The sequence below is a fragment of the Bacillus rossius genome, chromosome 1, assembly GCF_032445375.1.
Source record: "Bacillus rossius redtenbacheri isolate Brsri chromosome 1, Brsri_v3, whole genome shotgun sequence".
Lineage (NCBI taxonomy): Eukaryota > Metazoa > Arthropoda > Insecta > Phasmatodea > Bacillidae > Bacillus > Bacillus rossius.
The window spans coordinates 283,050,515-283,075,125 of record NC_086330.1 but is presented as its reverse complement, the minus strand read 5'-3'; positions in this window follow the sequence as shown (position 1 = coordinate 283,075,125).

Here is a 24,611-nt window from a genome sequence, read left to right as displayed (position 1 = left end):
ATTTATGATAGTAAAAGTATCCTTTAATACTTTAAGTTATAATTTATAGTCAAAAAATGAATAATGACAACTTAGTAAATACGTTACAACCCTGGCATTTGAACTATTAGTTAAAAATCAAATGTAGAAAAAGCGCAGCCTATGACGCCTTGTTGATTGAAATAATTTCGTGCTGAAATTTTAACTGTTCCATTCTAAATTTTGAATCAGTTCAGTTAGGTTACTTTTCTATTTAATTGTAATTTTTTAGGGAATTTTCACCACGTTCATTTATCATATCCACGGAAATAACTGTAGCAATGTTGAAGATGCTTTATTTCGTCATCGTGGAAACGTCTGCTGCAATTTGATGCTTCATTCACATTAAAATTTAAATAAAGTCTTATCGTAAACATTATTTCCATCAAACTGACACCATATTGTTAGTTAGTTAAACCTGAATTTGAAAGTCCTTATAAGAAGTATGGCGTTTTTGGTTTATATTAGATTTTGGTAGTATATACATGTTCATCCTGCGCCTGGAGTCGCAGTTTGATGCTGGGACCTATTGCCCGTCATCTATAATTGTGATGTCACGGTAGCCATCTTGGATGAACTTGATCATTAACCTGTACCTTGACCTTGACCTTGATCCACATTTTTGGATTCCACCATTTTGAAATTTTATGTGATATCTACCATTTGGTTTTCTTGAAATCTCCACCAACTTGATTTCTAGAACTTTCCGCCATTTTGAATACGGATGCAATTTTCGTTACGGCTGCCATCTTGAAAATCCGTAATTATTTTCAGAAAAAGTTAAGCAAAATATTAAAATTAATAAAAAAATATATTAAATTTTATTAGAAGGTTTTGCCATTTTGTTTCCACCATTCTTAATTATGACATCATGATTGCAATTTCTGCTATGACCGCAATTATTAAACTAGATTATTGGGAAAATTTTCTAATGCATATTATATTCATTAATCAAAATTTTTATTAAAAAACGTACCTCAATCATACAGCTCGGAGTACTCGGTTTGAACTAAGAGAGAGAGAATAAATGGCCATGGCACCTTCCTCCACGAAAGACATCAACAGACTGACCTCCTAACAATTATACTATTTATATATTGTGTCATCCAGTATGATGTCATGGCCACTATCTTTAATCCACCATTTTATTTTCATCTGCTAGTGTGTGCTGAAACCATATTTTAATTTTTACCCGCTATATTGCATTAGTATTTATTACCTGAACATCCGCCATAACGTCGAACATCTCGGCTGCCATATTGAGAATCTGTAATTATTAACTTATAAATTCGGAAAAAATTCCAAAAAAATATATATATTAAAAATCACTCAATAATTATGTAATTATTCCGATTAATTCCAGTTATCGGTTTGACTCTGAGTCGATACAAAAATGTAACTTTATGTTAACAATATTTATTTAATTGAATATCGCCCCGATTTAATATATTATGTTATTTATTACCAGACCATCGTGGCATATACATTTATGTCAGCCATCTTGAACTACGTGTTAAAAATCTCTAACTAAATACCTAGAAGTTCAGAAAAAATATCCAAAAATAATTTAAAATATTTCTAATTTATTTACTGATTGATTCGATGGATTCCAGTCATTGGTTCGATCTTGGTCAATGTAAAAAATTAAAAATTAAAGGGATATCACTTTAATTTACCATAAAATTGACAGGTTAAAGAAATGAAATTAAAAAAATTCTTTTAAAACCAAAAATTTTATTACATAACTTATAGACTTCTACAAGTACAGCAACAATGATTTTGTTAAGTCTTTAACATTTCTACATTTCTTCAATCTACTACCCACGAACTAAAGTTAGGTACATCTCATGATGTAGGATCAACCATTTCATCGTTTTAGAATCTTCTCCACTAAGTACGTCTCAGGATACATCGTATGCTGAATCCTTTTGGCATAAAAGCCAATTCCAAAAAGGTTTTGTGGTCCAAATCTTAGAGGTAGTAGATACTAGGATCCGATTCGCGAATGCGAGTCACACGGAAAAGTTTGGGACTCCAATTCGCAATAAAATCCTTCTCGAAGACGCCTTACTGCTTGGAGATTCAAACAATGTCAAAGACGTTAGCTTTACACTTTCCTGTATCTTTCTTCGTGTGTTGGAAAACACTGTTTGAAGACGGTGATTTTCCTTTCCATCTTTAATCTTCATTTTTGTGGTAGACTGCACTGTGGAATTGTATTCGCTTATTAGTTTCCGTTAGCTGTGAACTGTCTCCACATCATGGTTTGCAAAGGTCTGTCAAACCTTTCGACAACAGAGACTTTGACATTAATAAATGTAAAGTAGAGATGCTAAACATTTTCATCAAAGCCTTGAAGGTCTCATTGTAGAATTATTTGCCGAGATCCGTTTGCAGGTGCCACGGTTCACGTCCATCACGCAACATGTCTCTCATGGCCTTGATTTCGTCGGTTGCATTCTTCGATTTCACAGATCTGTCCCAAGTGAAGAAGCTATAAACAGCGATGGCCATCAACTGGTTTTTAAGACCTTTATTAATTTGGGCATGTGATATCATCTCTACAAAGTCCGCCTGGAATAAATCATGTCTACGCATGAATTTGCGCCCAGGATATTTCCGTATTGCAGGAGCATGAAGTTCGCGAGCGATTCCAGTTAGACTCATTATATGTAGCCAGCTTCCCTCAGTACTTATAGTATAGAAATTATTTCTTTGAAATGCAAAAACGTTTTCTCCACTAAGCGAAGCCAGGAGCAGTCTCAAACGATCGACCAATTTGTTTGGGTCGTCCCAATACACATAGTTAAAATTCTGAAAACTTTATAACTTTTTTTTAATATTCACATGTACTCCTAGTTCAATGAAGAGATTAGCGAGAATGTAGATATGCATTACTTAGCTCTAGCAGTTTGTTGTATTCTTAAAAATCCTCGTGGGAATAGCCTTTAGTTTCCCTGCAAAAGAGCAATTGCACAGACCTGGAGTTCCATGTGTTTTGTATGCTTCTATACATACGATGTTTCCTTGTAAAAAGGGTAATTTTTATCACTGAGGAACCACTTATTATGTTTTCTCTACACTCCATAGTTCGTGTTAATATTCCGACTCGTAAAAGATCTCAAGTATGGCCTGACCATTTCAATAACTTGGTGTCTGTCTTTCCGTACTTTTTTCTTGTGTATAGACTCTGTACTTGTAAAGTCCTCTTCTTCTGGAGCTCGTTCATATTTTCTCTTCTTAACAGATGGCATCTCGTCATTAACTTCTGTCTTCACCGTGATGGGTGGCTTTTTTTACTTTTAAAATCGTCGAGACAACTAGTGATTGGTTTAAATATCTATTCATTTTCTATTTCACGTGAAAGTCTGGCTCTTCTAGCAAGTAAATATTTTGCACGAACATTCTGTATAGCACGATGAAGGTTACTGGCCAAGTCCGTCATTAAAATAGCTGAAAAAATATTGCATGACTTCCTCTTATACTTTTTTTTCGTCCTCAGAAACTTCCTCTCTATGGTTAGCAAGATCTGTTTTCGTTTCCAAGTGAGTTATTGATGCATTCAGGCTACTTTTAAAACTACTCGAATCGTCACTTCTTTGCACATTCGATACTTCGATCATGTCACGAATTCGAGAATCCGAGGTCTCCACGCGCTGGTCGATGGCTATCAGGTACTCTAGCAATTATTTTTTCGTACTGTACACTTTTTGAGCTAGTAGCAAAATTTATTTGCAGATATCGTCGTCTTGTGACTTTAGAATAGTATGCAGTTCAGTAGTACTACTGCTACGACCGAATTTCGATATGCAATGATTCATGTTTGACGATAAACTGATCGAAACCTTGTTTTTACATGCCTTTATATGGAGGCCAGTGTTTTACTATAACTAGGAATCCGTGCTCAGTTTTTCAGCACAAGAAGCAAATATATTTGGATTCAAGAAACGCCATGTCGGTGTTTACGTGATCGTTGTATGCATTTTGTAAATTGAGTTCATCCATGCGAAAAAGTACTTTAACATTCGCATTGTCACGCAGCAGATGCTTCGGAATTCTATTGTACTATCTACAGGTATACACATACAACTTTTAAGTGTCTTCCCATTGAAAAGTACTGTTGTATTATACCTTGCTAATCGCACATGACATCGTCGAAAACAAACACGGAATTGGCTCTTGCTTCACCTGTAGACACCAATTGGCCATGTCGTATTCGCGCGCACTGGCTTCGTCGTCCTTCGTAGTGCAAACACACTTCTTCCTTGATGACTTGCATTGTACTGCTGAAATTCTATAACAGTAAACACATTTATATTTTAAGTTCAATTGTGTGTAATGTCTCGAAAAGGTAAGATAAAAAAACACATCGGTGCAGGACTCGTAAACTCGCTGATAAACAATCTGCTTTTGAGCTGCACATTCCACGCTACAGATTCTGTGGTCCAGGAACTAAACTAGCCAAATGACTAGCTCGAAGAGAAGAGGGCATTAATTCTCTTGACGAGAAGTGCAAGCAGTACGATATTGCCTACTCCCTCAGCAGGGATCTGGAATCTAGGCACCGAGCTGACGAGATGTTGGCACAAGAAGCCAATGCCATTAATAAATCGTCGAGCACCGGACTAGGAGAGAAAATCGCGGCGTGGGTCGTATCCAGAATCAATGAAAGAAAAGTCTAAATTAGGAATGGGTACTGGCTGAGCTAGGACAAACAAGACCAAGACTAATTCGTGCAAGACTAGAGCAGGTTTGCAAGAAGCCAAGAAAAAAGACAGACTCTCGATAAAAAGATTACTGGAGGATTTATTCATTTGCTTTTGGCTGCATTGTGTGTTCTCGGTAGCCTCATCGGTGCTACGAGCGATATTCTGCAGGCAGTCAACACTTCGAAGAACGTTTAAAATAAAGCAGTTTAAAATTAAACCAAGATGATGTCAGCATACTCTAGCAGACATAAATAAAACTACAGATCCAAGATGGCCTAAAAGTTATTATACTGGTTGGCTCAATATATATTCTTTGCTATTGGTAATTAGAGGTCATCCCCTGGTAGCCTGCGTGTAATAAGGACCCATCGCCTTTTTGTTTGCCGCCATCGTCTTTCAACCGGTCTCCAAGCTCCATGTCGTAATTCCGTTTTTTAATTAAACTTAAAAAATAATAAATTATGTTTAGTAAATATTACAAATATTCATTTTTTGATAATAATTATTCATTTTCAAAATGGTGACCAGACGTCACTATTTTATATAGTGAAATCCAAGTTAGCGGAAAGTTCTAGAAAGCAAAATGGGTAAAAGTTCTAGAAAATGAAATGGCAGATGTCATGTCACAATTCAAAATAGCAGACATGACATCATTTTAAATATGACAGAATCTACGATAGCGGCCAGGGTCAAAGTTATCCAAATTGGCTTCCAGAGTCAAAGTAAAGGTCAAGGCCATCCAAATGGTGGCCGTGACGTTACAATCCAAAATGGCGGATACCGACTTCAAGCTCTACAACCATAAACCTGTGGCAGGACCGGCTATTATACACTACTTATACCTTTACTTTGTTGCTAGGTAAATAAAATAATGATAAATATACATATATTGATTTGGGAAAATTAATCTGTGGCACAAACACTTAACGCCATCGTTGATATTTCGTTTTCTACATTATTTTATTTTTGAACCATGAGACATAGATACGGGTTCTAGGGGTGGGTTCAAGGTACCCTATATGATAATAAATCAATATTTGGATTCGAGAAGATTGGGAATCGACCCAACATTAATTGCGATTGTACAGTCTAACAAGACGTAGAAATGCACGGATGCTTGAAAGACAACGGGCTGGTACGACATGCCGCCTGAAATCAGGGCCTCTATTAATTAGAAAACGTGGTTTATCCTTCTGCCTCTTACCCTTTTCAGTCCACGAATGGGGACGCAGAGAGCGAAGCAGGACGTGATTGTGTCCTGCGGTTCTCTCCTCGCGGGACCGAGGGAAACAGCGGCAGATTACGAGCCAGGAGAATATTGCCGAGTCTCTCACGGGGATCAGGAGCTAGAGTGAGCCGCGTTATTTCCGGCAGTGTTGCCAGATCGTGGGGGATGCCCCGTTTGTTGGATATTCACAAACAAAAAAAAATAATGGTACGAAGTTATTTTTGTTGTTTCGAATGATACAAATAAAGGTTATTTCACATTTTTAGTTATTGAGTTTTGTTCATTTTAAAATAATCTTATTTTTTCTGTACGATTTAGGCACAGAAGGCTCATCATAATTACCTGTCGGGCACATCACTCTGACAGTGCCGAACATTCTTTAAGAAGCATCTGAATAAAATGTAAGTACATCATAAACACACGACTCACTACAGAACGATATATTCCCGTAGATGGATTTAATATTTAATAATTTTAATAAGAATTCACACTAATTACGACATGTTTCCAGGATAAATGGGATCTTTTTGAATTCATCAAGTCTAGCAACACTGATCTCCGGGTGAAACAGCGAGGAAGAAAAATGTATTGTTTTCGAAACATTTGGCTGGTACGAACTGTTTTAAAACAAAGCTAGTTCATTACACCCTGTAAATAATTTTTTTGTACTTTTATTAGAAAACCCCTTGGAAACTCAGTTGCCAATGATATCACTCGTAAAACTGCAAGGCAGAGCTTTGTACCAAAATACAAACCTCTGCCTTGCAGTTTTGCAAGGGATGTCGTTATTAACTGAGTTTCCCAGGATTTTCCTTGTAAAAGTACAAAAAAATATTTTTATAGTTTATCAATTCGTCGAAAATACTGCTCCTAAGGAATAAATATGTTACGTTTCTTCCAACGTCAACAACGTACCTTAACAAGCTTTTTGTTCCTACAACTATATATTATTATCATAGTACGAATCATATTTCAGCTCCAGTCACGAAAAATTTGTCAAGTAATGTCGCTAGTAGCAGATCTCTACTTGTGTGCCAATAACATGAAAAATGGTCTGATTAGGAGCTACTTGCATCTCGCACACAGCCAAACACTCCATTAATTTCCGAAATTAAAGTTTGTCTCTTTTTTATTTATAATTTATTCCAACTCTTTTCAAAGGAGGGGCATTTAATTAAAATCCATAGCACTGCCGACAAGTTTCACAGCCCGTAAATTTATAAAATAAAACTAAAACTTCTCTAGATAATTATAGCGACAAGAAATTTGAGAAATAATAAAAAAGTACCGTCAAAATAAAGTTTTTCACGTTTGTGAACAGCTTCCCAATCTTTTAACTAATACTTGAGGAAAACATATTACGTTTGACTGCCAGCAAGTTGTTTGCCAGCGAGATGTTGGAACAGATATTTAAAGTGATGCGCACAGAGCACACTTCTGTATTAGCGTGTCAGAGTATTTTAATTTTATTAATAAAAATCTTCTTTTAGTGAAATTATCTTTCTCGTGAAAAGTTTTCGAGACTAGCTGTATGTTTAAACAGCCTTGCCCATTTTCGGCTTAATAATAATAGCAATTTCATGCAAAAACTAACGCCAATCAAAAAGAAGAAACCACTGGCAAGGGGCCCACTTTATTTAAGTCAAATGGGCTGTCAGATTTTTACATCGAAATAAAAAACTCTGCCCCCTAAATATCATCCAGTTATCCAGAATTAAGTAATTAGGAGTTTTTTTTTTTTTTAAAAAGAAAAAGCAAACTCGTTCAAACCATCAGTTCGTTAGTTGCAAGTGTGGAGTAGGCTTTTGTACTCACTTTGGGTAGACAAAAAAAATCTTTCCAATCGTAATTAATTTTTCCAATCGCCCACCCCATAACAGCTCACAGCATACTTCAATTATTTGTTTCATTACTCACGAATCACTGATACAAAATAAAGAGGGAAATACAGGTCACATATTCGAGTAATTAAAAAATCTGACAATCGCAAACGATTTCCTTATGAAAATACTAGGACTGCTAAATTTCTGCATCACGGTTAGCCAAATTATTTTGTTGAGAATAAGGCAAAGAAAAATATAATGGACATGTTGTCAAGAAATTGTTGAAAAAAAAAATATATATATATATATCAAGCTCGTCATACAGTACTCAGCAGAGATGTGTAAACATGTAACCTTGGTGACGAGCAAATTTATTTTTTCTAATGACGTAAAAACACTTATAATACGACATACGTACCCGAAATATAACGTAGAATACTTAAAAATAATGCCAAACGTGATAAATATATACGTAAATTGTGTTATCAACTATCTTTCTTGACGCAAATCACACGCGGTTTCCACACCCGCCAATAGAATTCGTTACCTGAGTAGCTAAGAAGGCTATCGAATCATTCGATTTGCAGAGCAACATTTTAAACTGTTTGAAGAAGCGGCTACGATATAAGTGAAAAAAAAGACTTGAAAAAATACTAAACCTCTATTTTTCACCCGATTTTTTTACTAATAATATTATTAAAATATTGTCCATTATGTTAACATTTATGAAACAGTTAAAACTATAAAGTTTCCCTTTGGCTTTGAGAACTTAAGTTCGCGCCATCCTCTACAGATGACACCACCATGGTTACTCATTTCCTTTCCATGTGACTTCCGTTCCATTCACCAAATAACTCCTACCGAATGCCGTTTTCCAAAAAGTGAGCCAGTATTCTATAAATGTGGATTATTTGGTTTATCATTGAATTATTTCTCACTGAAAAATTTTTAAGCAAAATGTTTTAACCTGTTACATACGAGTTCGCTTAAGCAAATACTTCTGTCCTCTCAAAAATGCTTTTAGATTCTTGCTATCCTTTTTTGTAGATATATTTCGAAGAAAGACTACCAATTGCAGTCGTTACCAGGTGATTCGCCGCCAGTTCACCAAATGGCTTCAGCTTGACGTTCTTTTATTTTTTTCAAACTTTGACGGAATGCTTTCAGACACCTTAAAGGCAGCTTTTCAAAGTTATAATGGGTTAACTCGAGTGGTTACAGCACCAGAGCCCAATGTGTGGATGGCTGTGGAAAGCTCTGCCAAGTCTTATGTCATCCAGTTGTGCTTTTAAGAAAGACAATGTGCTGAATTTTTGGATTCTATATCATCTTTCCGTGGATAATACAGAAATGTCTTATTTGAAAAGATAGTTTAAGTATGTTTTTTACAGTTGGCTTCTGAAGTTATAGGAAAATCTCTTAAAATCAAATTTTATTCGTAATTTGACAACCTAATTTTTAACGAAATGTATTATTTTCATGAATTAACATTTTCCGATTTTATGCAAAGCCTACATGTCTAAACAATCATTTCATAACAACGCTCTGGAACATTTTATAGAATTTTTAATTTTTGACCGAAAATTATGACTAAAAATCAAAAATGTAGAATTTTACTAATTGTTGGAAACAAATATCTAATATGTGTATCCTCAAATTTTATTATGAATAGTTTTATTATAATGAACTAGTTTTAACATTAATTTATCAACTCCTTTCATTGTTGATTCTCTACCTGTAAGTCTGCAGTAGCAGGATGTTATAATTATGAATGCTACAGATATAATTATGAATGATAAATGTGTGTTTAACTTTTAATCTCTGTTCAGCTACAGTTTGACTCATAGTAGGTGGTTCCATAGCAGTAAGGCTCAAAAGGGTTTGGGTTTCGTCGGTCTTAACTTAAAACGATTTGACTTCTTGTGTGTGGCCTACTCAACTGTTGTTGGTGAGACAGCAAGTCAAGTGAAAGGCGTGCAGAAGACAATTGTCCTCTGAAAGCCCTTCGCTTGTCTTGCTGCCTGCCCCACAACAGTAAAGTTGCTTCCTCGTACCATAAGGAAGGAGATATGTTCCTTTTCAACCCGTTACAGCATGTGGTGACGGTTAGGATGTTGTCACGCAATACGTTTCTGTCGCTGCAGCTCCAAATTCCGCGGCGATGTTTGGATAAATATTTTTTTTCGGCAGCATTTATCATAGTGTAGAATGCAGGTCCCTCAAGTATGCACTGTGTAAATTTATTAAAATTAAGCATTTAAATAATTGATTTAGAATGCGGCCGTGCCTCGCACGCCACAATCTCAGTGTCAAGAAAGGAGGTTAAGTCACTTCTAGTAGGGACATCAGAGTGTAGTGACAGTTTGTTGTGAAAATAAATTAGTATAAAATCTCAATACAATGGCTCATATTTATTACAGGTAGAATATTTATAATGCCTCTGAGACGGGCTTACAGTACGTGATAAAGGGGATATAGACCCATTATAATATACAAAATTTCCAATACATCACAAGTGTCGGGAGTAACAATTCACCCCACAGTATAAAGGCTAGTATCGCCAGGTAAAGACGCGCTAACTTACGTTAAGAAATATTACCTGAACTTAAGCGATGACGCAATCAACACGTCTATTATTCAGTACGATAAAATACATTATTCCAATCCAAAATTAACACGCATCACAGACTAGATAACACCTAACGTCGCGGCAGATGGCACTATGATCGCGGTGGCGCTGGAGGGGAAGAAGGAGTGGGAACGAGGGGAAGGGTTGCTGATCCGACGGGCGCGCGCTAATCAAAAAAAGGCGCCCGCTTCAACTCCCGCCCCCAAAACAATCCTAATTGCCGGAGCGAGAAAGCAAACGAAAGTGTAATCCAGTAAACAGCAATCTTCACGACGGCTTCATGACGAACAGAAACGCCAAGCCGTTTGTCAATCTTGAACAGTCGGTTGTAGCGGTGATAGGACAAGGCAGACAGTGGCAGAATATCCATGTGGAGACGAAGGCAGCTGGCGGCGATATGGTGGTGATACAGCATATCAAAGCTGCGGCCGGCGTAGCGACGGCAAAGAGCCGGCGCCTGGAACCGTGGCAACCCGGCGCACACCCACGCAAGGCGGAAAAGCCGCGAGCCAGGGCGGAACAGCGCCACGGCCGCAACCCGGCACATCAAGTAACGAAGCCGCACCGGCCTCGCAAACTCGCACGCAGATCCCCACCGAGCAAGCGAGGAGGAGCGCCCAACTGCCCCGCGAAGATCAGCTCGGGACGGCGCCACGACGTGGGTCAATCCTCGCAGGCCGGGGCAGCGATGGTCTCCGGTGACGGAACAGGAGCCAGCACGGAGTCACAGGGCCGCCTCAGGAGGGTGACGAGTCCCAACCCGCTCCACCCCAGAGCGGCATCATCGAAGAGCGAAGAGCCAAGGCGAAGGTCTCAACCAGGATGGCCACTCCCGGGAGACTCCACGAAGGCCGGGCGGCAGCGACCCAGACACGAGGCCGCAAGCCGCGCGAGCCAGGGCGTCGAACCTCAAGCAGAGGGCGGCGCAGGGAGGAGCGGGCGACGGCGACGCTGCGAGGACGTCTCACAGCGCCGACGCAGGCGATGACGACGATCTCGAAGATGAGGGCGGCACGCACACGCTCGTCGAAGGCGAAGGGAAGGGAAAGGAAGCGCCAAACTTCTATGAACCAAACTGATCACAACAAAGCCCAACACCACACCATGATTAAACATATAATTATAAGGAACAATACCTGCTGGTTACACACGGGCAATTCCAACCACACAGTACCAAAAGGCGCCTAACAAAAAAAAAAGAAAATACAAAATTTACGTAAGCCTAACGTAAATTCACAAAATTACCAGAGCTAAGGATAAGGGCAGAGCAAAATTGTGCCCCTAAAAAAACCAAACACCACTTAAGGCACATACTTTTTTAGCTGTGCTACGTGGCATTTTTTGAATTTATGTTTAATTTACAATCTTGAAGTAACACTGTATTATTTCCTAAAAATCTGAAGATGGTAAAAGGTCCTTGATAGTGAGGCAATAATTTAGTATTTAATTTAGCGGTTAGGGACGGAAGAGTATAAGCTCTGCAAACAACAGTGTCACCTACCGTAAAGGAATGGGCTGCCCGATGCTTGTCATACGCACTAGAAACCGAATCCCTAGCTTTCTTTTAATTACAAGAAAAACTGCGCAATAATTTCTCAAGGTCATCCTGACTAAGACCAGAGGACAACGGCGGCAGGCCCCACTGATTGAGTAGCGGATGCGTGTACTCTCGCCCCAGGGAGGGAAGCCAGAGGCGGAATGTACAGCAGAATTAAGTTCTGCATTTAAGAAATCCAAATCCGTGTCCCAGAGAGTCTGGTCGTCACGGTAAAAGCACGTCAAAATGCCCTTACGAACCTTATTCACCCTCTCAGACTGGTTTCCCTTGGGGAAGTAAGCAGAACTGAAAATGGGCTTGATAGCCCACTCAAAACACATGTCGAGATACACGTACGATCTAAAGTACGGAGCATTTTCAGAAACTAAGAGCGCCGGGGCACAAAACAATTTCCAGACCTGTTCCTTAAGGGCCTTAACAATGGACATGGCCTTCATGTTCCTAAGAGGGAGGAGCACAACGAACTTAGTGAAAACATCTACTAATACTAATAAACACATGTTCCCATTACGAGATCGTGTAAGAGGGCCAAAAATGTCCAGATGTACAGCGTGCCAGGGTGCTACTGGCGGATCGGCACAGTAGAGTCCCACCTTAGAGTTATGCGGGGGCTTTGAAATTTGACAGTCATGGCACGCCCGGACAAAACTACGTACGTCACATCTCAAGTTTGGACAATAAAAGTGTGCGAAAATACGACGGAAGGTCTTATCGATGCCTAAGTGACCACCAATAACTGAGCTGTGAAAATAAGAAAGGACCATAGGCCTTAATTTATCAGGAACCAGCAATTTACGTGCACGACCTGCATCACCCGTATACACGATAAAGTCCCGATCTACCATGAAAGGAACAGGTTTATTAGCCCGCAAAGCCTTAAGGATTTGAGCACAAAAGGCGTCCTCCCGCTGACACTCCCTTATATTGACGTACGACTCCGGGAAAACCTTTCATACCGACACAAAGTCAGTCTTGTGCAGCAAAACATGCGCGAAAGCGCGTCCGCGACAGTTTTATCGGTGCCCTTAATGTGGTGGATAACAAAAATAAATCTAGACAGCCTCTGGATCCAGCGACCTAGCTTGCCTAATTGATGTGGGTAATTGCACAACCAACTCAGCGCACGATTGTCCGTGAAAAGATCAAAGCAACGACAATCTAAATAGCTCTGGAATTTTTCAATACCAAAAAGGCAAGCAAGGGCATCCTTCTCGTAAGTGCCCAATAGTCGCTCAGATTCCGACAAGGTGCGACTGGCATAGGCAATAGGTCTAATTTTGCCACTCTCCATGTGTCCAAGGACCGCGCCTAGGGCTATGGATGACGCGTCAACAATCACCGCAAATCGCTTATCAAAATCTGGGAGGACCAGCACAGGAGGAGAGGCCATACGGGACTTAAGAGAGGGAAAGGCCAGTTATTGCTCCTCATCCCATATAAATGGTGTATTCTTTTTACATAACTTGTTCAGGGGGGCGCAAATGGCCGCAAAATCCAGGATAAAACGTGCAAAATATCCAAGCATACCCAGGAACCTCTGAACTCCCTTAAGATTAACGGATCGCGGAAAGTTAACTATAGGTGCAATTTTGTCGGGATCCATAAGGAGCTGACTTTGTGAGATAACATAACCCAAAAATTTAACGTAGGATTTTCCTAAGGTAATTTTATTAAGGTTGACCGTAAGACCTACTTTCTTAGGACGATTAAAGACCTCCATACGGTGGGACAGATGCTCCTCGAAAGTGTTACTAAAAACAATAATATCGTCTATATAATTAAACACAAATGAGTATTTAAGATCGCTAAGCACGTGATCTAAGACGCGACTCAGCGCCTGTGAACAAAAACTCACCCCCATGGGGATTCTGTTAAACTGAAATTGCCCGAAGAAAGTAGAAAACGCGGTATATTTACGACACTCGGGAGCCAACAAGCATTGGTGAAAACTTTCGTTAAGGTCGAGAACAGAAAAAAAAGGACGCCTTCCCGAGGTGTTGAAGGGCGCTCTCTACAGTTGGTAAAGGCCAAATGTCATCAACCAATTTCTAATTCAGTGGTTTAAAATTATGAACTAAACGCCATTTTGACGGGTCCTTTTTACGGACCAGAAACGTCGGCGTACTGAAATCAGAAGTTAAAGGAGTAATAACCTCGGCGGCCAAGAGCCTATCTATAATGTCACGCAAAATTTGTAATTTAGGGGGTGAAACCTTATGCTATTTACTACGGACTGAGGTTTCGTCCTTAAGATAAAAACGGTAGGGCAGGATGTCACATTTCCTCAACTTGCGAGTGATGACCTCAGGAAACCTCCTAACAAGGTCGGCGATGGCCGCCTCATGCGCGGCCTCCATAGAGCCATCACATGTAAGGACAATGGGCGTCCGTGACTCGTGACGCATTAAGATTTTAAAAGACGGGGCAAAACCAAAACTGAGTTCATGACGACGCAAGTCAACTACGCAACGAGCCTTGCTAAGAAAATCTAAACCCAAAATGAGGTTGGGCGAAAGCCCGGGAACCACTGAAATTTTCCAGTTCCAAGAAAACCCATGAATTTTGAAATCTAACATGACCGCCACGTCATTGCGTATAATCTCGCCATTAGCCACTTGAATTTTAGTGGCCGGTTGTTGAACAACAAACCGTGACAACGAGGGTAACTGAAGCGTAAGACTGTCAAGACAATCACGGCTGATAAGAGAGCAAGACGCCCCCGTGTCAATCAAAGTGGGATAAAATTTATCCTGTATTCCTACAGAAACAAAATTAAGGTAACCAGGTAGAGATCCTTTACGCACGAGGTGACGAAGGCGACCTTTCCTGCGCCCCGTCAATGCCCGTTTCCCGGACAAGAATCACGGTAATGACCTACGACCTTGCATCGAAAACATTTCCTGGCTTTATTCTCCACACGAGGGGCGGTACAATCCGCGGTCACATGGCCGAAAGCGCAACAATTCGCGCAACGCCCCGACACGCGGCGCGCGCCGGACATCTGTTGGTGCTCAAGGTCAGCCAAGGTCAAGGGCGGAGCAGTGGGCTCCGAGGTTACCCGCAGCGACACACTCGGTGCGGGCCGGGCCTCGCGCCGCGGGTGACTAGGTAATCTATCCCATGACCCCGGACAACCAGGTCCGCTCAAGGTCACAGGAGTCGCGCAAACAGCCGGGCTAACACCAGCGGAAAAGGCATTACCGTGCAAGCGGCTACTACGCATTACGGGAGAATTAGCCTGATCAACAAACTACTGACGAGTATTATAGGACACATCCCGCCGCTTGTGAACCTGATCACTAACAGGCAAGGGAAATTCAGCTTGATATTTACCAACCACAGCCATACGGCTCTCAACTTCACCGCCCCACTCTCGCAACCCGTGCAGGGGGGAGGGAGGGGTAAGCAGAGCACAATTCTGCATCATGACCGGCGATAAATTACCCAGAATAAGCTGGACAAATTCATTCTCAGGAATCCCTAGGCCTAAGGCCTCCGCATACGCGGTAACTGAACTGACAAACAGGCTAATCGGCTCGTCAGGCCTCTGAAAGCGCAAAACAAGTTCTCGTTTACACGCATTCAATACACGAGGTGGGCAAACAGAACGGACCAACAATTTTCGGAACTGGGTGAAGTCGGTCCCCTGCAGGATAGCTTCAGTGAGCAAATCCACGTAGCTACCGGAGAACTTGCTCAACAACGCCTTCATAAAAGCCTCCTTAGAAACCAAATTCAACTTATTTAATCGCTCGGCCGCGATTATGAAGTCAAGGACCATACGAGGTTACATACCACCCAGGACGGAAAGGGGCTTCAGAGCACTTAAGAACAACTTCAAATGAAAGCTACTGCCGCTGGTTTCACTCACTCGCTCTGGGACCTGCCCCGGCTGTTCCATCGGCGGGGCCCCACAAGCCGCACGCACTAACTCGACGAGCCTTGCTCGCAACTCCGTCACGGTCTCGGTAGGCAGGACGCGCAGCCCGTTCTCTTCGAGGTGATGTATAAGCTCCGGCCGGTGGAGCCGATAGATCCAGGAAACTCCAGTCATCATACAACAAGAACAAACGGCACAGTACTCTGTAGCAGAGTAGCGTAGTAATTGCGGCCGTGCCACGCACGTCACAATCTCAGTGTCAAGACAGGAGGTTAAGTCACTTCTAGTAGGAACATCAGAGTGTAGTGACAGGTTGTTGTGAAAATAAATTAGTATAAAATCTCAATACAATGGCTCATATTTTTACAGGTAGAATATTTATAATGCCTCTGAGATGGGCTTGCAGTACCTGATAAAGGGGATATAGACCCATTATAATATAAAAAATTTCCAATACATCACAAGTGTCAGGAGTAACAATTCACCCCACAGTATAAAGGCTAGTATCGCCAGGTAAAGACACGCTAACTTACGTTAAGAAATATCACCTGAACTTAAGCGATGACGCAATCAACACGTCTATTATTCAGTACGATAAAATACATTATTTTAATCCAAAATTAACACGCATCACAGGCTAGATAACACCTAACGTCGCGGCCACGACTCCCAGAACAAAGCATATACAATCAAGGTCTCATTAAAAACCTATAATTAGCGTGTACCGTTAAAATTCAAACACACTCAAACAATTAGGAGAAGGCACGAAGCGTTAAATGGGCACTTGGCCTGCGGGCCGACAAACACTAAAGAACGAGCTCACTTTAACAGGATACAAACGTGAGACAGACGGCAATGCAAACCGTCACAAAAGGGAAAACGTAATGCAGGCTGCATCGCCGAAGGAACCTGACACTTAAAGCTTGCATACAAGTACGCCCCACAGAACAGTTAGGAAAGATAACATTAGAGGTGAACATAGGAAACAAACATCCTCCTAAGCAAGCAAGCTAGAAACAAACACAAAAGGAGCGTCACCAAGAGGCCCACATTAATTAATAAAAAATGTAATTTCCAAAAGATGGCGGCCGAAACTGAATTTAGAAAAAGCGCTATAAAGTAATACCTCAGTGTAGACCATATCCGAACGCAAGGCCACCTCGTGCATCTACAAACAACCGAACGATTGCCTTACTTCGAAGCCATCGGGCTAGCGATGATCGAGCTCCGCAGGCCACACCCTAACATGCTTATAAGACTAAGGACTAAGCAGTAATGGCCGAGGCCAAGTTCGTGCACCAGCAATAAATATGGCGCAGATGGCGCTATGATCGCGGTGGCGCTGGAGGGGAAGAAGGAGTGGGAACGAGGGGAAGGGTTGCTGATCCGACGGGCGCGCGCTATTTAAACTAAGGCGCCCGCTTCAAGAAGAAATCAAGGAGTAGAAACTAGTAACCGTTTAAGTTCAACTGCATAATGTGACAAGGGCCTTAGAGGTCATTCAAGCAGTTAGGTGCGCGTCACATGTTCGCCAGTGACTGTTCTTCCCCCTTGGTGTTAAACCTCTCCCATAATTATATGTCAGTGCCCATGGTGCGTGTGTGTGAGAGACTATCGATGGCAGGAAATTACGTGTTAGTCATAGAACTTGCTATTAATACTACTATTAATTGCTAGTTTTAATTTTTGTATAAGAATTTGAATGCATGTGGTGTCAAGTGTTCAAAAATGGAGAGTGTTATGGATGCACATTTTTGGTGCCAGCAGAATCGATAAGTGTGACGACATAAATAAATAGTGAACCTCAGAATTATAAGTTTATGGATGAAACATTCTTATGTCAGGGTGTGGTGTTACTGCTCATTCATTAACGCTATGTATTTCTGTATACGGAACTTTTGAGTATGCTTCCTTTCAACCCAGCAATTGTTAAAAGTTTTGTTTCCATTTTTAAAGTGCAGATTTACATTTGTTGTTCTGAATTGTACCTACTATTTGATTTTGTTGTAAAGATATATAATAAACTAACTTTAAAATAAGTATGGAAGATTGTGAGGCAGTTAAAATTCAGGGCATAAAAGGTAGCTCCGACTTTTAAAGCCTTTCCACATCACTTCCAAAAAATTCTTAACATTACAAAACTAAATTAAATTAAATGATAAACGGTGTTAAAAGACAAAAAATCTGCACTGACCTTTTTTTTAAAACACCTCAAACATGTATACAACTCTGAGACTTGTTTTTGACCAAATTTCAATTCGTTCCAGAATATTTCTTTAATCCTTTGTATAATAGGCCTATATCTCTATGTGCTGAAAACAATCTCCACTAAATTGCAATGAATTAATACTGTTGAAAACGAATATAACAGTTCCTCCAGAAACTGGAGTCGCAGTGTGGAGCCGGACCCGATGTCCGACATCTTGAATTGTGATGCCATGGTGGCCATCTTGGATGATCTTGATCTTTGACCTTGACTTCGGATGCCAATTTGGATCCATTTTTTTTTTTTAAATTTTAGAATATTTTGCCATTTTTCCGCCTTTTTCTTTTCTAGAACACTTCGCCATCTATACTAATATTATAAAGCTGAAGAGTTTGTTTGTTTGTTTGTTTGAACGCGCTAATCTCAGGAACCACTGGTCCGATTTGAAAAATTCTTCCAGTGTTGGATAGTACATTTATCGAGGAAGGCTATAGGCTATATTATATTATCAATAACATTAGGGATCCTTACTAAAATTCCAATTTAGAATCAAATGCGTTGGAGGGGGTTAGATACAACATGCAGTACACGTACTAAGTGTGTGTTGACAATGCCGCAGGCGCTAGAAGTTTATTAAGTGAAATACCACTCACTGACTCACTCATCACGATATATCTAAAACTATACACCCGATTAACTTGAAATTTAGCATTGTTACTCATTTTGTGATGTAGACGCTCACTAAGAACGGATTCTGCGGAAATCCGATCCCAAGGGGAGTTTCGGGGGCGTAATATATCAAAATTTCCAGTTTTTGGTAGGAAATCACCATTGCAACGGCTGTTGCTTTGTTGATGCTTCATTCATCTCTATGGCAACGACTATTTCATTGTTAGTGCAGTCCTCATCACCGTTGAAATTTTGCGGGTACTTAAAATATCAAAAATTGCCTTTTTTTGGAAGTATATATATATTTTACAGACTTGAAACTTCACAGTAATGATCCTTATGTTACGCAGGATGACATTTTCCGAAAATTAGATCCCATGGGTGGTTAAAACCGGGCAACAGTGGGTACTTTGTCTGCATGAGAACAGGATTTTGCATTGTTCATGCCTTCTGAGTCTCCATGGCAACGGGCATCGCGCGGCAGTGGCATACCCACAAGGAATGGCATGTATAATGAGCGGCGCAAGAGTAATCTGCCTGTAGACTGCTGTAGCGAAGTATGGGTACATCAGTTGTACGTTGCGTGCACGATTCGGGAAACCATCAGTGCTATTTATTTTCTCTCCGGTACATTATACAGCATTGTAATAAATTTTCACAGAATTTTTTTATTTACCATTACTGTAAATGGGAGATGTGGCTTAATTTTTTTCCATAAGTATAGCCGTGCGAAGCCGGGTCGGGCAGCTAGTTTTTTAATAAAGTGCCCATTTCCTGATCCTTGTTCATATATTTACGGCCGCCATATTGAAAATCCGTATTTTTTATGTTAGAAAATCGGGAAATTTTTTTTCATTTATAAAAAATATTTAATTACAATTTTAATCTAAAAATTACGCCATTTTGAATACCATGATTTTGAATTATGATGTCACCGTGGCATTTTGCGTAATGGTTGCCATATTGAAAATTCATAATTTTCATCATAAAAAATTATAAAAAATTATTTAAATTCAATTCCATAAAATTTTCATATAAAATAGCACTTTAGTCATGGATCTCGAAGTCTTCGGTTCGAACCCAGTGAGGAAAAATATATGCTGACGGATACTTTTTCCACAGAAGCCACCTTCAGACTCACCTCCCACCACTTATGCCAAGACAGATATACATCCCAGTAGCTGTACTCCCCACTGCTGAAGCTAGGTCTTACGCTCACGCACACATTGGAATGATGGAACTAAAACATCTTCTTGTAGGTCGAACTACAACTGAAGGCAAGAACCGTTACACACGTTTTATATATGCCGGCTGTATTTGCACTCGGAGAACAATTTTCGCATTAGCTGCGAGTTTGAAGAGGCACACACTCGTTCGTACTTGTCACAGGCCTGAGGCTGCTTGCCATACATTGCACTAAGCTTGGGCAGGGAAGTACACCCGTAGTCTTCGTGCAATTCTACACTTTCAGCTGCTCCGGTACAAAACTTCCTCAGTCATTTTTCTACTCAGGTCCAGCGACATAAATGATGCCTCGAGGATTTTGTATAGCAAATCATCTAGAGTGTTTTTAACTTGGTGGGACGGAATTTTACCTTTCATTCCAGGCCACTGAAATATTTGGTTAGCCAACCATTTGAGTGTTCAATTTTTCGTCCAGTATTATGTAAGGATACGGAGGTCGGGTTCGAGTCCTGCCATGTCCTCGTAGGTAACGGTAATCTCCTTGAGCACGAATCCATTTTGGTTCTGGAAACCTTGCAGGTTGCAGTACATTTTATAAATGCAACAGTATTTTAAACAGAATTTTCACAAGCTTGTCTCGACAGTTGTACGATGCAAGTTGATCGTGAATTATCTGACAAAAAGCATAAGTGTTTATTTATGCTCGTCGATATCTCGATCTTACAGTCGATGATGTTTGAATTATTACGATCGTCCTGTTTGGAAACATCAAACACCATTAATGGAGTCTTGTTCTTGAAACTGTCGGGACTCAGTATCGGTGACTATCCGCGGCCAGGTACGCTTGCTGAAACTTGGTAAACATATTATATGCGAGAAGAAAGCTTCCGTTTTTAATATCCATGACTATGTCGACATACGGGTAGTTTTTACTGTTAAAAAAATTATATTTTAACTAATTAATATTAATATTTCGAATTAAAATTAAAATTTATCTAACCATTACTGTTTAGACTATATATAAAACTTAATCTGCCCGTGCAAATCTGGGGATCGTAGATAGTATTAAATATATCACGTTTTCATGGACATGAAAACTGCGGTATTTTAGCACAAAATACTTCTAGGCTGATTTATATAATAAAGAAATGAAATCCTCTGTGCAGTTCGTTATGGAAAAGTGGGGAAAAAATACCTTATAACCTTAGCATAAAATATGTTTGTGTTAATTTATCGCTTAAAAATAGTACCAACATCATTTTTTGAAAGCTTTATGATTTATTGTAATTTGAAATAGATAGGCTGCATGGAATATGCGGTAATGTTCCCTCGATCGTTTACAATATTCGATACTATTAAGAGTGATTTGTGCACTAAGTTTTCAGAATGAGCCCGAGTTTCTCAAATGTTCCCGTACATCCAGAATGTTCTTAAAGAAACGCGAACTTCAAAATCAAACTGCTTTCTTTGGCCGAGCCAAAACGACATTTTTATTTTATACATAATTTTAATGGCTTCAGATGGAAAAAAAAAATTCCCACATCTGTAAATTACTTGCAGAAAAGTTTCAGACTTTCCACGGAAGAAAAACTCAAATAAAAATTGAGTTCTACGTTGATCTAGATAGCTTAACTGTAAAATAATCTTGAACGTTTTACAAGGAAATTTCTTCGTAAACGTAGTAACGGAAGTATTTAACAGTGCCAACGTAGTACTTAAAGTAAATCGTTGTAAATTTACTAGAATATTTTTAAGTACCTACTTAAGAAATGTGTAATTTAACATTATTTTAATTATTGGGAGACTACGCTAATTTCTTCTCCAGAAAAACTAATAGTTTCATATATTCTACAGGAAGTATTGTACTATTGCAAACGCAGAAGTTTTGCATTGTGAATCATTTTTTTTACAATATAACCCTCAAATCACGTGCCTTAGTGAACGCAGATGCAACTTGTTCAGGTTATATAATCAAATAGTTACGAACAATTCGCTTCTAGGATAGACTTTACAATCCCCTACATCCTCGTGCCAGTGCCAGCTGCATCTTGGCTGCTGCCTTCTTAGACCTGTCAACTGGGTTGCTTATGATTCGATACTTCTTTGGTTGACTCAGAGTACTTCGGATAAACTGTGAGCTAATCTCTAGAATCAATTTGAAGGTGCGTGCGTTTGGCTTCAAGCCTAACGCGAATACTTTCCAGTACCTAGTAACAATAGCTGATTGCAGTGAATTTCTGCAAACCAATGTGATTGCTCATTGGACTACAATAAGATATGCCCGAGCCAGCGGTTTCTTCCTCGCAACAAGAGTTTGTATGCAAGTGAAGCCGTTGCCTTATTCGGCCAGGCCAATCAGGAGGCGTTTGCTTCCGCGCTGAATGTCTGTGATTCGTGCGCCGACAGTGGGCGTGTGCCTGAAGTAAACACGACCAGCCGCGAAACACGGACGATGCTGCGGTGGTTACGAACACAGCTGGTGTTGAGATGTTTTCGCGGAGGACAGACAGGCCTCGTGGCAAATCTCCTGTGTTGGTGGCGGAGAGCGGCCGCTAAAACCCGCCGCCACCCACCTCCGACCGAGTGCTGGCGTTGCGTAGGCCGAGGATCAACAAACCCGGCGTTGACGAGAGCTGTCTGTCCGGCGAGTGACGTTATCCTGACGCAGGTGTGCACACATTCGGAGGGGGGAGGAGGACTCACTTTCGGGCAGTGATTGATCACAGCGGTATTTACTCCGATCACTCACCCTTCCATTTATCGTGGTAGACTCGTTGTTAGGGACTCAGCAATTTTTATGGTACCGTATAACTAGGGAATGATAAATAATTCGCGGTTGCAAATTATCTCCAGTATTGAATCCAAAATCCTCTGCATGCTAAAGCAAACTTCGCCTGTTCATTGGCTGCGGACTTGTGGTGTATCTCAACTGGGTAACTTGAGATTCAATGCTTATTTGATTGAAGGTCTTTAATTGGCCAAAATTCCTCCCTAGCAATAGTGAAACAATATAAAAAGAAACACCAAAGTCTAAATAATTATTTTTGTTTTAACATCACAAAATAAATCTGAGAAATTTTCTCGACACTACTCTACACGTTGTGCTACAGACACCTGTGCGCGTCTACGGCTCGTGTGATTGGACATTGTTAATCCGACAACGTCCTCCAAGAGCTTAAACCAATTGGCGATCATTCAGCCATCGGTTGAGGTAATCCATTTAGGATCCGTGCAAGATGGAGATGGAGTCTGACACAAGCGGTAGCCAATAAACTGTCACCCGTCCCTCGAGTATAAGTATCGATCGGACTATGAATTCTAGCTTGGCGGTTGAACGAAACTAGAGAACCAGAAAAAAAATGCGGATTCGGTAGGCTAGAATCCAAACAGTTTTAAATTTGACCTTCTTCTATGATTGATCCACAGTCTTCGTGAAAGACTCTGAAGCAATTAGAAACCCTCATCAGAAGAAGTATCGAATCACAGAAAACCTAAGTTATAAATCTCTCAAGCGAGCAACCAACGAGCAGGATAGTTTGGCCCAAGTGAGCACTGGGCTGTGTAGTCTGTCGCGGCTGTCTTTGAAACCTTAATTTTTCCAGTCCCTACATTTAACGCGTAATTTTAGGTCAAAACTGAAAAATTAATGATACTCTTAGCTACAGTCAGGCTTTCAAAATTTATTCAATAAAGCTGCTCATATAATTTAATCACGAGTTATTTGAATCGCTCTGAATTTATGGAAGCTAATGAGAAACATCTTAAAATTCGACTGAACAATTCATGTCCGAAGAGAAGGTTGAATGTAGCAAAAGCCAATCGAAACATTCCAGACGCTTGGTTATTTACATCCTGGAGGCATAAAATTACGTGCATTCCGCAGGTCTTTGACAACGTGGTTTTTACTGATTGGTGGAGACATGTATTTTACGTGAAAAGATTTTGAGACCAGCTGTGTGTTAAAACACGGTAGCATCCTCTGTGTTTCTTGATTGATCGAGGTTCTTTCAGGTAAACGCCCACTGCCTGCACACGAATAACATCAATTTTTGTAATAAAACGCGTTCTGAAAGGCTTGGCCAAATAAAGCAATGATTGGCTAGTGGCATGCAAAATTCGCAAAATGATTCCGAGACTAGCTGAAATTTAAAATACTATAGCACCGTCTGTGTTTCGTGATTGGGTGAGTTTATTTCAGGTACATGTCAAGTGTAACAACAATAATCACAGTAATTCAGTACGGAAGCAAACCAGTCCTGAGTGGCTCGGTAAAGTAAGGGAACTACTTCTCTCGCAGACGGCTGACGATCACAAGTAAGAAACCACTGGTACGGGTATAACTTGTTTTAGTCTAATACGCGTTCCGATTTTTTCGCGAAAAATGTCTGCCCCTGGCAATGGCTCTTCTTGCAGACAACCGCTAATTACAAGTAAGAACTGTTGGCACGGGCATAAATAATTTCCTCAGTTGATAAGTAAAAACCATCTAGCACTGTAAAAAGTTTTCACATTCAAATTTAAAACACTGGTTACAATTTATCTAAGGATTTTTTAATTTACGGACATAGTTCACTTACTTTGAACATGAATCAAAAAGAATATTCTCGGTAGATATCAAAACATTCAAAAACTTGTTTAATCTACTTTAAAAACACTTTTATTTTGTCCACGTGTGTGTTTACTTTTGTTTAGTGTGAAACATAGAA